The following is an 11,033-nucleotide window of genomic DNA, read 5'->3' on the forward strand; positions in this document are numbered from 1 at the left end:
CAATCAAACAGAGTGTTGGATACAGAAATCATAATCACAGAATCATAGAATCATAGAATCATAGAATCATAGAATCATAGAATCATAGAATCATAGAATCATAGAATATCCCGAGTTGGAAGGGACCCATAAGTATCAAGTCCAACTCCTGGCACCACACAGGTCTACCCAAAAGTTTAGACCATGTGACTAAACACACAGTCCAAACACATCTTAAATTCAGACATGCTTGGTGCAGTGACGACTTCCGTGGGAAGCCTGTTTCAGTGTGCGACCACCCGCTCAGTGAAGAACCTCTTCCTAATGTCTAGCCTAAACTTCCCCTACCTCAGCTTGACACCATTCCCGCGGTCCTATCACTGGTGATAAGGAGAATAGGTCGGTTGCCTGCCCCTCCACTTCCCCTCGCGAGGAAACTGTAGACTGTAATGAGGTCTCCCCTCAGCCTCCCCTTCTCCAGGCTGAACAGGCCAAGTGACCTCAGCCACTCCCCATATGTCTACCCCTCTAGGCCCTTCACCATCTTTGTCGCCCTCCTCTGGACACTCCAACAGTTTCATGTCATTTTTGTACTGTGGTGCCCAGAACTGCACACAGTACTCAAGGTGAGGCCAGATCAGTGCAGAGCAGAGTGGGACAATCACCTCCCTCGACCGACTAGCGATGCTGTGCTTGATGCACTCCAGGTTACGGCTGGCCCTCCTGGCTGCCATGGCACACTGCCAGGGTTGCCCTGTCCCAGGTGCAGGACTCAGCACTTGCTCTTGTTTAACTTCATGCAGTTGGTGATCGCCCAGGTCTCCAATCTGTCCAGATCTCTATGCAAGGCCTTTCCACCCTCAGCCGAATCTACAACTCCTTCAAGTTTGGTGTCATCAGCAAATTTGCTCAAAACACCTTCTAGTCCTCCATCCAAATAGTTTATAAAAACACTGAAGAGCTCTGGCCCTAAAATGGAGCCTCAAGGAGCTGTACATTTTCTTTTTTTCACATAAGCTCCAGATAAGATCCCTGGTCAGCCAAGCCAGCCTTCTGCCCTGCCTGCTTGACTTCCGATATTTTGGAATTGCCTGATCTTGTGCTTTTAGGAGGCAGTGCTTAAAGACTGATCAGCACTGATAGACACCAATGCCTTCAAAAGCAGTTTCCCAGAGGACCTTGCTGACTAGCTTCCTGAGCAGCCTGAAGCCTACTTTCTCCATACCCAGGGCTGAAGTTTTGGTGGCAGTTTTCCTTCTGTCACCAAAAATTTTAAACTCAACCACTTCATGGTCACTATTGCTGAGACAGCCACCAATTGCCACATCCCCCAGAAGACCCTCTCTGTTCTCCAGCAACAGATCTAGGAGGGCACTTTTCCTAGTTGGCTCCCTCAGCACCTGCACCAAGAAGTTATCATCTAGGTGCTTTATGAACCTCCTGGATTTGCTTGTGTCAGCCGTGTGGTGATCCCAGCTGACATCTGGCAAGTTGAAGTCTCCCATAGGGATAAGGGGAGTTGATCTCGAGGTGTCTCTTAGTTTTGTAAAGAATAATTCATTGGTATTGTTGTCCTGGTCAGGTGGTCTGTAGTAGACTCCCACAATGACATCCCCTTTATTTGTTTGTGTCTTAATCCTTACACAGAGACTCTCAACTTTGCCATTGCCAACTTGAAATTCCACACAGTCCAGCCCCTGCTTCATGTACGTTGCCACCCCTCCACATCCCTACCCTGCCTGTCCCTCCTGAAGAGCCTGTAACCATCTATTGTGACACACCAGCCACAGGACTCATCCCACCAGGTTTCGCTTATGCTCATGATATTGTAGCTGTGGGACTGGGCCCAGACTTCTAGCTCATCCATTTTATTCCTTATACCGTGTGTGTTTGTGTAGAAGCACTTCAAATGCACCTTCCTGCATGCAGCACCTTGTGGAGCATAACATTATGGACTGTATTATCCTTTTGAGTACACAGAATACCATTTGTAAGACAAAGACCCTGGGTTTTGTAAGAATATATGGTCAGAGACCAGTGGCAAGATGTTTCATGGGAACCATTCATGGAGGGCAAAGAAGCTTGTACATTTTTGTACTTACTCAAAAACAGCATTCTGGAAACACAAGAACAGTCCATTCCCAACAAGAGAAAGGAAGAATTCAGAACAAAAGATCATCCTGGCTTAACAGTGGGCTTTTGGATGTACTTAAAAGCTGAAAAGAAGCATACCATCTATAGACCAGCCGAAGACCTATTAAGGACTATAAGAACTTTTCTAGAGCATATAGAGATGCAGTAAAGATGGCTAAAGCTCAGTTAGAAGTAAATTTGGCTCAAAATGTCAAGACTAACAAGAAAAGGGTCTTCAGGTATCTGAGCACTAATCAAAAGCATGGGAAAGACAAAGGCTCATTGACAAATAGGACAAGGACACCAGTTACTTATAATGCTGACAAGGCAGAGTTTCTCAATTCCTTCTTCACCTCTGTCTTTGGCAGTGTAGGTAGGCACCAGATCACAGGATCAAGTAGCTATGATAATACATATGTTGACCCACCAGAACCAAAGAAAGGTCTGGTCTGCTGCATTTTTCTAGGACTCAACCCACATCAACCTGTGGGTCTAGATGGAATCCACCACAGCATGTTAAGAAAAGTGGCTGACATCATTGCAAGGCCCCTGCCTATAATCTTTGAAAAGTCATGGAGAATAGTCATGACTAGAAGAGAACAAATGTCATACCCATCTATAATAAGGGCCCCCAAATCTACCCAGAAAGCTGAAGAATCATTAGTCTTCAAATCCTGGCAAAATAGTGGAATGAGTCCTCCTAGAAACTGTTACAAACTAAATGAAACAGGTGATTGGGAAAAGCGAACACAGATTTATCATAGGCAAATCATGCCTGCCTAATCAGATCACCTTCTACAACAGTTTTCTGTCAACATGTAGAAAGCAGTACATATTGTTTATCTGGACTTCAGCAAAGCATTTGACACTTTCTCACAGCATCATCCTAAACAAACTGACAGGACATAGACTGGATATGTAGTTTGCCAGATGGGTAGGAAATTGACTAGCAGGTTCTACTTGGAGGGTGGTGCTCAATGTTTTTTACTCCAGTTGGCAGCCTGTCATAAGTAGGGTAACCCAGGGTCTGATACTGGGCCCTGTGCTGTTCAATATTTTTATAAATGATCTGGATGAGGGGACTAAAAGCACCCTCACCAAGTCTGCCAATGATAATAAACTGGTCGGTACATGTCACAATGGAGGGACAACTTATAAAGAGACATGGACAGGAGGACAGGATGGAAGAGTGGGCAACCAAGAACTGCCTGAAGCTTAACAAAGAGAACTGCAAGGTCCTCCTTTACCTGGAATGACACAACCAAAGGTCCTAGTACGGGCTAGGAGCTGTGTGGCCTTGATGAAAGGGACCTGGGGATGGTGGTGGGCAGGAAGATGAACATGAGTCAGCACCACGCTGCTGCAGCAACAAAGGCAAATTGGATGCTGGGCTGCACCAGCAGAGGTGTTACTGGTAGAGAAAGATATGTGATCATCCCACTCTGCTCAGAGCTTGTCAGGCAGATGACTACTGCGTCCAGCTCTGGTCCCCACAATTCAACAGACACACACAGACTGGGGAGGATCCAAAGGAGAGACATGATCAAAGTACCACAGAACCTGCTCTGTAGAAAAAAGACTGAAGGAGTTAGGTCTTTTCACCCTGGAGAAGAAGAGGTGTGGGGGAAGCTCATCACTTTATTCCAGTACTTAAAGGTCGGCTTCAAAGAGGACAGAGGCTTTCTCTTCACAAGGATTCACAGCGAGAAGACAAAGGGCACTGAGTATGAGTTGCACCAAGAGAGGTTTTGTCTTGATATAAGAAAGAAATTATTTACAGTGAGAACAATCCATCACTGGAACAAAGTCCTCAGGGATGTTGTGGATTCATCACTGGTGGTTTTTAAGACGTGACCGAGCAGGGTGTTAGATAATCTCATCCAGGCTCCCTTTTCCCACAAAAGATTGGACCTGTTGATCTTTCAAGTTCCCTTTGAACCTGAGCTATTCTCTGGTTCTACTTTCTACTAGAAAAACTCAGTTACAATTTTATACGATTTCAAATCAGTGCAAAAACATCATTTTCCCGGATTATAGGGATGCTTCCCTTTTATCAATTTTATTTTGTTTTTGTGCACTGCAATTTAAAAAAGATTCTCTCATACTTGCATTCAAAACCAATATTAGTGATAATCAGTTTTCTCTACTTACTGTACATTTCAATGCCCTATCTACACTGCAGGATTCTATCCAAGGAAATATTCTTCAATATGGGTGGTTATGTATTAAATTAAATTATACATCCATACATGATATGAAACAATGATATCTATAAATTTAGAGGTGTTCAGGTTCAGAATTTTTGTTTAGGCTAAAACTTCTGCACTTAAATATAGTGACTAAAATGGTTTGAAAACTTCACTTTTTCTACATAAGGCTACAAGCTGTGGTCTTATGACACATTGAGGTATGTAGTGTGTGATTAGAAGTGCCCAGCTTTATTTCAGTATTAACACTTTAAAAGTTAATAGTTAGAACTCTGAGCTGGTTTCATTTGAACCAGAGATTTCTATAACTTCTACAGTTTCTTGATGGTCTGAAACTAATGTTTTGGTTCTGTCCACTCTCTTGGGAGAACTTGCGCAGACATGCAGAGCTGAGTCCAGCTTTGCCACCATAAAGTTCCTGGCATTCACATATCTAAGGCTTTATTTGGTCATATTAACTCAGCACTGGTAGAACGCTTTACAATCCTCATTTTGCTGTTACACCAAGTAGTATCAGACCTAGGGTTGCCATACTTAACTACACTTTCCTGTTTTCTCTTATTTATTAATAATCAGGCTTAGCCAAAAATAACAAAAAGAGACTTTTTTTCACACTTTTTACTCAATAGTTCACCTGTAATGTTTTAGGTAATGAGCACTTGGCACAAACCTTAATGAAAGCACCAATATTTAAAGTAAATTTTAACAACATTTCTTAAAGTCAAATTTCATAATCTTCTGCTAATTCAGTATAATGATATTGACATCATCTGAACAAGCATATAAAACATATCCCTAGGGAAGCTTGTAACTTTCAGGTATTGGAAAAGGCTGTAAAGGTAACAAAGAAGAGATATGAAAAGAACAAGAAAATGAAAAGACTGTGTTTTCAAAAGTCCTATGAAATTTGCATGACAAGCATTAAGGATAGGATTAGGCTATAAAATTGTCACACCACCAAGAAAAGCAATGGAGAAAGACAATCATTTGGAATGATGAAAAAGAAAAAGAAAAAAATAAGTTCTGTATCCCTGGAAATGGTTGGCTTTCAGCATCAATTGTAGGATATTATTCATCCAAGTGTATCACAGGAGGGGTACAGGAGATGCAAGCCATAAATCATCAATACACAGGATCTGTGATCTGCTATATTAGCCATCCACATAAGAAGGAAAATGTCGTGTTGCTTATCTGCAAGGTTCATTACCCTTCTGCAAAACCGGTTTCCTGTCTACTTGGGAGCTACACTGATAGCAGCAAAGCTTTCTTGTCTTTTACTGATGTAAAACAAAGCATTGATCCACTTCTCTTAGATGCAATATACTGCAACTAGAGTATGTACAGTAAAAGAAGTTAAGACTTTAGAAGATATTGAATATCATCATTAACCAATTTAGACCCATATCCAAATCTTCAGGTCCTTGATTATTTTATGAAAAACACAGAATGAATTAGAAATGATTATTTTAATTCCCAGAAGTTGTAACAAAATAATTCATTCTGGTCTTCAGGTATTTACCTTTCACCTGACTGACACACGAGTTTTATACAGTTTTGAGTGAGTATATTAACTAAAAGTGAAGCATTGTACAAGTAGCACCTTTAGACAACAGGAACCATTATCTGAACTTCACAACTGATAACTTCATGTTATCTTTTCTTAATTTTTAATGTTTGTTTTAAAGAATAAACATTTTCCACTGGAAACAGTGAAATAATGTACAGCATAATAGAATCCATATTATTTTGTTGCAACTAACGTTTAATTAATGGAAACAATGTAGAATATGACAAAATAAAAAGGGAAAAAACACAAGCATGCTGAAGTTGACCACTATTAACAATCACCAACTGAAATATTAATATTAATACTATTATTAATAATAATAATAATACATAAATACTGTTTTTTTACTCTAGAGATCTGACTGTAAAGCACAGGAAGAAATTTCTCAGAAGACTGTCATAGTACAAATTCTAAGGAAGAAAACCAGAGTTCTTTTTCAAGTCTAAGTTGTAGGTCATATTTTAGACTTTAAGTAAAACCACAGACACTAAAGATAGTTTATACTAGAGCGTTCTATTTCTATTTCTATTTCTATTATTTCTATTTCTATTTCTATTTCTATTTCTATTTCACTTTAAAAAATAATAATAAAGGAACACTTTTAAATGCTATCAGACAAATGATTTGAACTTAGTAATAATAATGCATTAATTTGAAGAGAAGCGATTTCTCCAGTTTCACTACTCAAACTATTGCAAGATGTTTTCATCAGCTTCACTATCCAGAAGGAAGTATCTTTCATTCACAAAGGGTCTATGATACAAAAATTTAAGTTAGATTTACAGGTAGCATCAGTTTGTGCCACCCAGGATCATGAATAGTGCCCTTGTTGGCTTCAGGATTTAAAGGATTTAGCAGAAAATTTATCACTTCACTTCAGCAGATAATCCTTCTACATATCAAAGTTGTAGTGGTTGGATTTTTGCCCATACTTTACATTTCTTATGTATAAATGTAGGCAGAGAGAAATAAATAAAGGGCTTCACACTTCAGGGCTGTCTCCTGGGTATTTTGTACAACTGGAATATATTAAAAAGTGTTTAAGTGTGTATAATTGCTATGTGAATGTTTAGCATCCTTAAAATTGCATTGGGATGTATGTGTGAGGATGTGAAATAAGCAATTTGTTTGAGATTAGTGAGAATGTGACCAATCTAGGGTATACTTTCTGATATGTTTTGTTTCTTGTGTCACCTACATTTTTTTCCAATTTCAAAGTTATGGAAAAAGACCAGGTAAGTCACAATCTCTTCTCTGCAAAAGCACTATTAATACTCTAGTTACTACAGTTCAAAATTTATAACACATTTACACCAACTTCAGAAATACATATCAGTATAATGAAGAATTTGATGGAAAGTTGCTACTAAAAGTCTTCTGTGTCACATTAGTTCAGGAATTTAACTGCTGGCCATGCTGGCTCTTATTCAATACCAATTATGACTGCAACAGTTATCTGGCATTCAGTTTTCTGCACATTCCAACCTGCAACTCAGACTGTGCATTATGAAAGCAATGACTACATTTGCTGTTTCCTATAGGCACCTAGCCTTCTGTTACAAGTATATCTACTTCCTATATCTGCACAGACCTATTCTTTTAGACCTCTGGAAATTACTGCTGTAGAAAGTCCTAAAATATTTGTCTCACATTGTGAATGCAGCCCAGTGAGTTGTCCACATAGCCAATCAGTTAATAGCCAGAGACAGATGAATAGCATTTTGTTCTGACTTCCAACCTCCATTTTGGTAAGACAGTTGAAATAAAAACTTCTGCATATTAAATTTAAATTGTAGTGGCCATCACCCATGTACTATTTTCATCACCGCTAGTCAAGGACTGGATCAGTTTAACATTCTTCCTCTTCTGTGAAACTGCAATATTTTTCAGCCTGGCTGTCACAACGAGTTCTATTGCTATCCTAAGGGCTAGATGCTACATCATGTGACTCTTTACTGCTTCAATAAAAATGAACTTATAATGTAAAATGCTGCATTCATTTTATTCTCGTGTATTCATATAATGCTATTTGGGTGAATGAAATTGTTCACATGATACATATTGAGCATATCTTTCTTTTCTGCAAAATTATTTTTATGCCATTTCTTGCAACTGACAGAGGCTTTGCTCTTGATTAAATGTTCTTTCAGCAAAATGGGTAAAAGCTTGGTGGAGTAAACAGTGGTATATTTTTAGATTTCTTCCTCTTCTATGATTGTTTTAGAAGACATTGTTCTGGGAAAGCAATTTTTTTTTTTTTTTTTATAGACTACCCAGTATTTTGCAAGCCCATGATAAGGAAATAGCAGATCATCTCTACTTGTGCTTTTTTGGTTTTATTTGTGCACATACCAGGTATAACTGGTGATGGTGCTTACTACTTTTACATCTTGAGTAAGTAAAATATTGCTGTATTTTTAATAGTTTAGTTAGGGCAATAGAGTCTAAACAGTTTAAGGCTTTCCTCTATTACACACTTCATTCTCTTACTTTCCAAAATGGTAGTGAGTCTTGAAAAAGAGCTCCCTTCATGCCATCTTAAAGAGGCAGAACTACAAAAAATACACTATAAATTGAAATTCACAGAATTTCCTTTTCTTATTATGGATTAACCCAAAGAGTGGGGTTTTGCCTGAATGATCACTGAAGTATTTGTTCTGGTATGACTAATACCAGAATAATAACACTGCACTCAAACAGAGGAAAAACAATTGCCCTGGAAGTCAGCATGTTTTCTGCCTGCAAGCTGAAATGGGAAAAGGAGAAAAAAATTAGAAGATGAGGACTGGGTAACAATGGGAACTTACATCTTTTCTGTCTGCTAACCTCCTGTATTCCAAAGGCAATGACTGCTTTCCTGCAAGAAAGAACCTCAATAAGCTGCTACTCATCAAGGTAGAAAGGTTGAGCCTGACAACTATAGTTGGCACTCACAATTATTTTAACAAGACACCAGCAGCATGTGTATTTTTTTGCAGTTTCTAGTGCTGCTAAGAATAAACCTGTAGAAAAGATTTATTACTTTTATAAAGAAAGTCAATTGAGCATGACAGTAATATATTGTTCCAAGAAAAGTTTAACTCAAATAAACTGAGACTCAGTAGGAAATTTAAAGAGAGACAATTCCTGTTATCGGTTTTAATGAATGCTATTAAGTGATAACCAAAAAGAAAGAGGAAAAAAGATTAGTGATTGCTCAGAAAACATCCTTCCCACTCCTCTAAATTATCATGACACTGCAATCTTTAGCTGTGAAGTTAATTTCCTCAATAATTGCATTCTGTTTAGAAGTGCAAGCATTCAAAAACACCCGCTTGGTATGGCTTCCCCAAGGAATGGCAAAAAGATCATCATAGCCACAGCAGAATTGCAGAGAATAGAACAAGATCTCTTGTTGTCCCTTTTAAGGATCCTAGACTGTATACCCATGCTGTCCAGACCACATAAATTGAGTGGTTTTCTTTACTGCAATATGTCCAGACAGAACTGTTCTCAGCAGCTGTCAGTGACATCCTCACAACTGGAAGGTCATCCTGGAAGGACTCAAATGGCCTTCTGATTTTTCCTGTACAAGTTCATTTTTACCTTGACAGAACTGAAAGGGAATGTAATTACATGTATGTTATGTCTCTTGTGCTGTTTAAATTTCTATTTAGCTGGATGCACAAGATGTGGATCACAACGTTGAGTCTCAGATGTAATTTTCAGCGTAAGCACACACCTAACACACTATGTGAGTACAGTTTTAGTAAAAGGGAGAAAGCAAGCAAACAAAAAACAACAACAACAAAAGCCAAACAAACAAACCCAAAAAAACTAACCACCACCAACAACAAAAGAATACATTTTCATGGATGTTTAAAAATTTCTGCTTGAGGAAGAACAAATTCTCAATATTGCCCACTAGTTATAGTGACTATTATTTGAACAAATATATTTGAAAAATAGAGCATTTTAGTACAAATGCTATAGTTCAACCTGTATGAAAACCCACTACAAACAATAAAAAATTGTGTGATTTCTCAGATGGCCCACTTCTATTAAAAATAAATAAATAAAAATTAAAATCCTCTATACAAATAATTAATATCTGATTTCCTATAGCTTGTGGTAAAAACATGAGAAAATTCATAAAAATTATGGAAACCCTTGATGTTCTGTTTGAAAATGCCGACCTGTCTTCTTGTATGCCCTGGCAGTGAGGAAATGCCCTGTAGCCCAGCATTAACATCAAAAGAGAATCTGTCTTTTAAACTGGTTGTCCAAAGGCTCTCTAGAGTTTCCAGCAATGCAGTGGTCCTAAGGCTAGATTCCAGCTCTAACATCTGTGTCATAAATCTACATAACAAATTTACTAAGTAACATATTAGCTACTTAGCAATCAAGGAGGGGGTCTGTCCTTGTCTATGCACAGAATGAAAAAGCAGCGGCCACATCTCACAGCAAGCCAAAAGAAAGTTATCCTCTGTCAAGAGGTCCTTTTCTGTCTCTTGCCCCACCTATAATTTCAATTAAAAAAAAAAAAAAAAAAAAGCTGAATCTCTCCACGCAGTTTACAGTTACACTTGCAATATTTATTTTTCATTGACGTTCATGTCAGCTTACACTGCTATCCACATGGTTATACAACATAACAGCTATAATCAGTTATGCTTTTTGCTGATTTTATATAGTAACAAACAGAGCAATTTAACAATGTGTTGGAGGACAAGGCTCGAAAGCAATATCAGAAAAAAATTAATTCAGACACTCAGATTTGGCCTTTGATACATACAACTTCAATATATTTCCATCACAGACTACACTTATTTTTACATTTAGTGCTCAGTTTGATGTGACTAGCAGAGTTTGAGTGCTCTGAAAGTCTGTTTGCTTTACCAACCATTTTATCACTTTGACATTTTCACCTTAATATCTTAACATCTTCACCATTAACTTTCTACTTTATTTTTTTTCCCCCACTACTTTTTCCCTTCATTATTTTTCTATTCAAATTCTTAACTCTTTCTGTAATATTCAACTTCAATAGCTCTTCTCGTGAGCTATTTTTGATTATCAGTCATTCATGTTACACTTCCTACTGCTGGTCATGTTAATAGAAACATTTTGAAAGCATCAATATTCACATGCCTTTCTGCAAGCAAAAT

The sequence above is a fragment of the Anas acuta genome, chromosome Z, assembly GCF_963932015.1.
Source record: "Anas acuta chromosome Z, bAnaAcu1.1, whole genome shotgun sequence".
In the NCBI taxonomy this organism is placed as follows: Eukaryota; Metazoa; Chordata; class Aves; order Anseriformes; family Anatidae; genus Anas; species Anas acuta.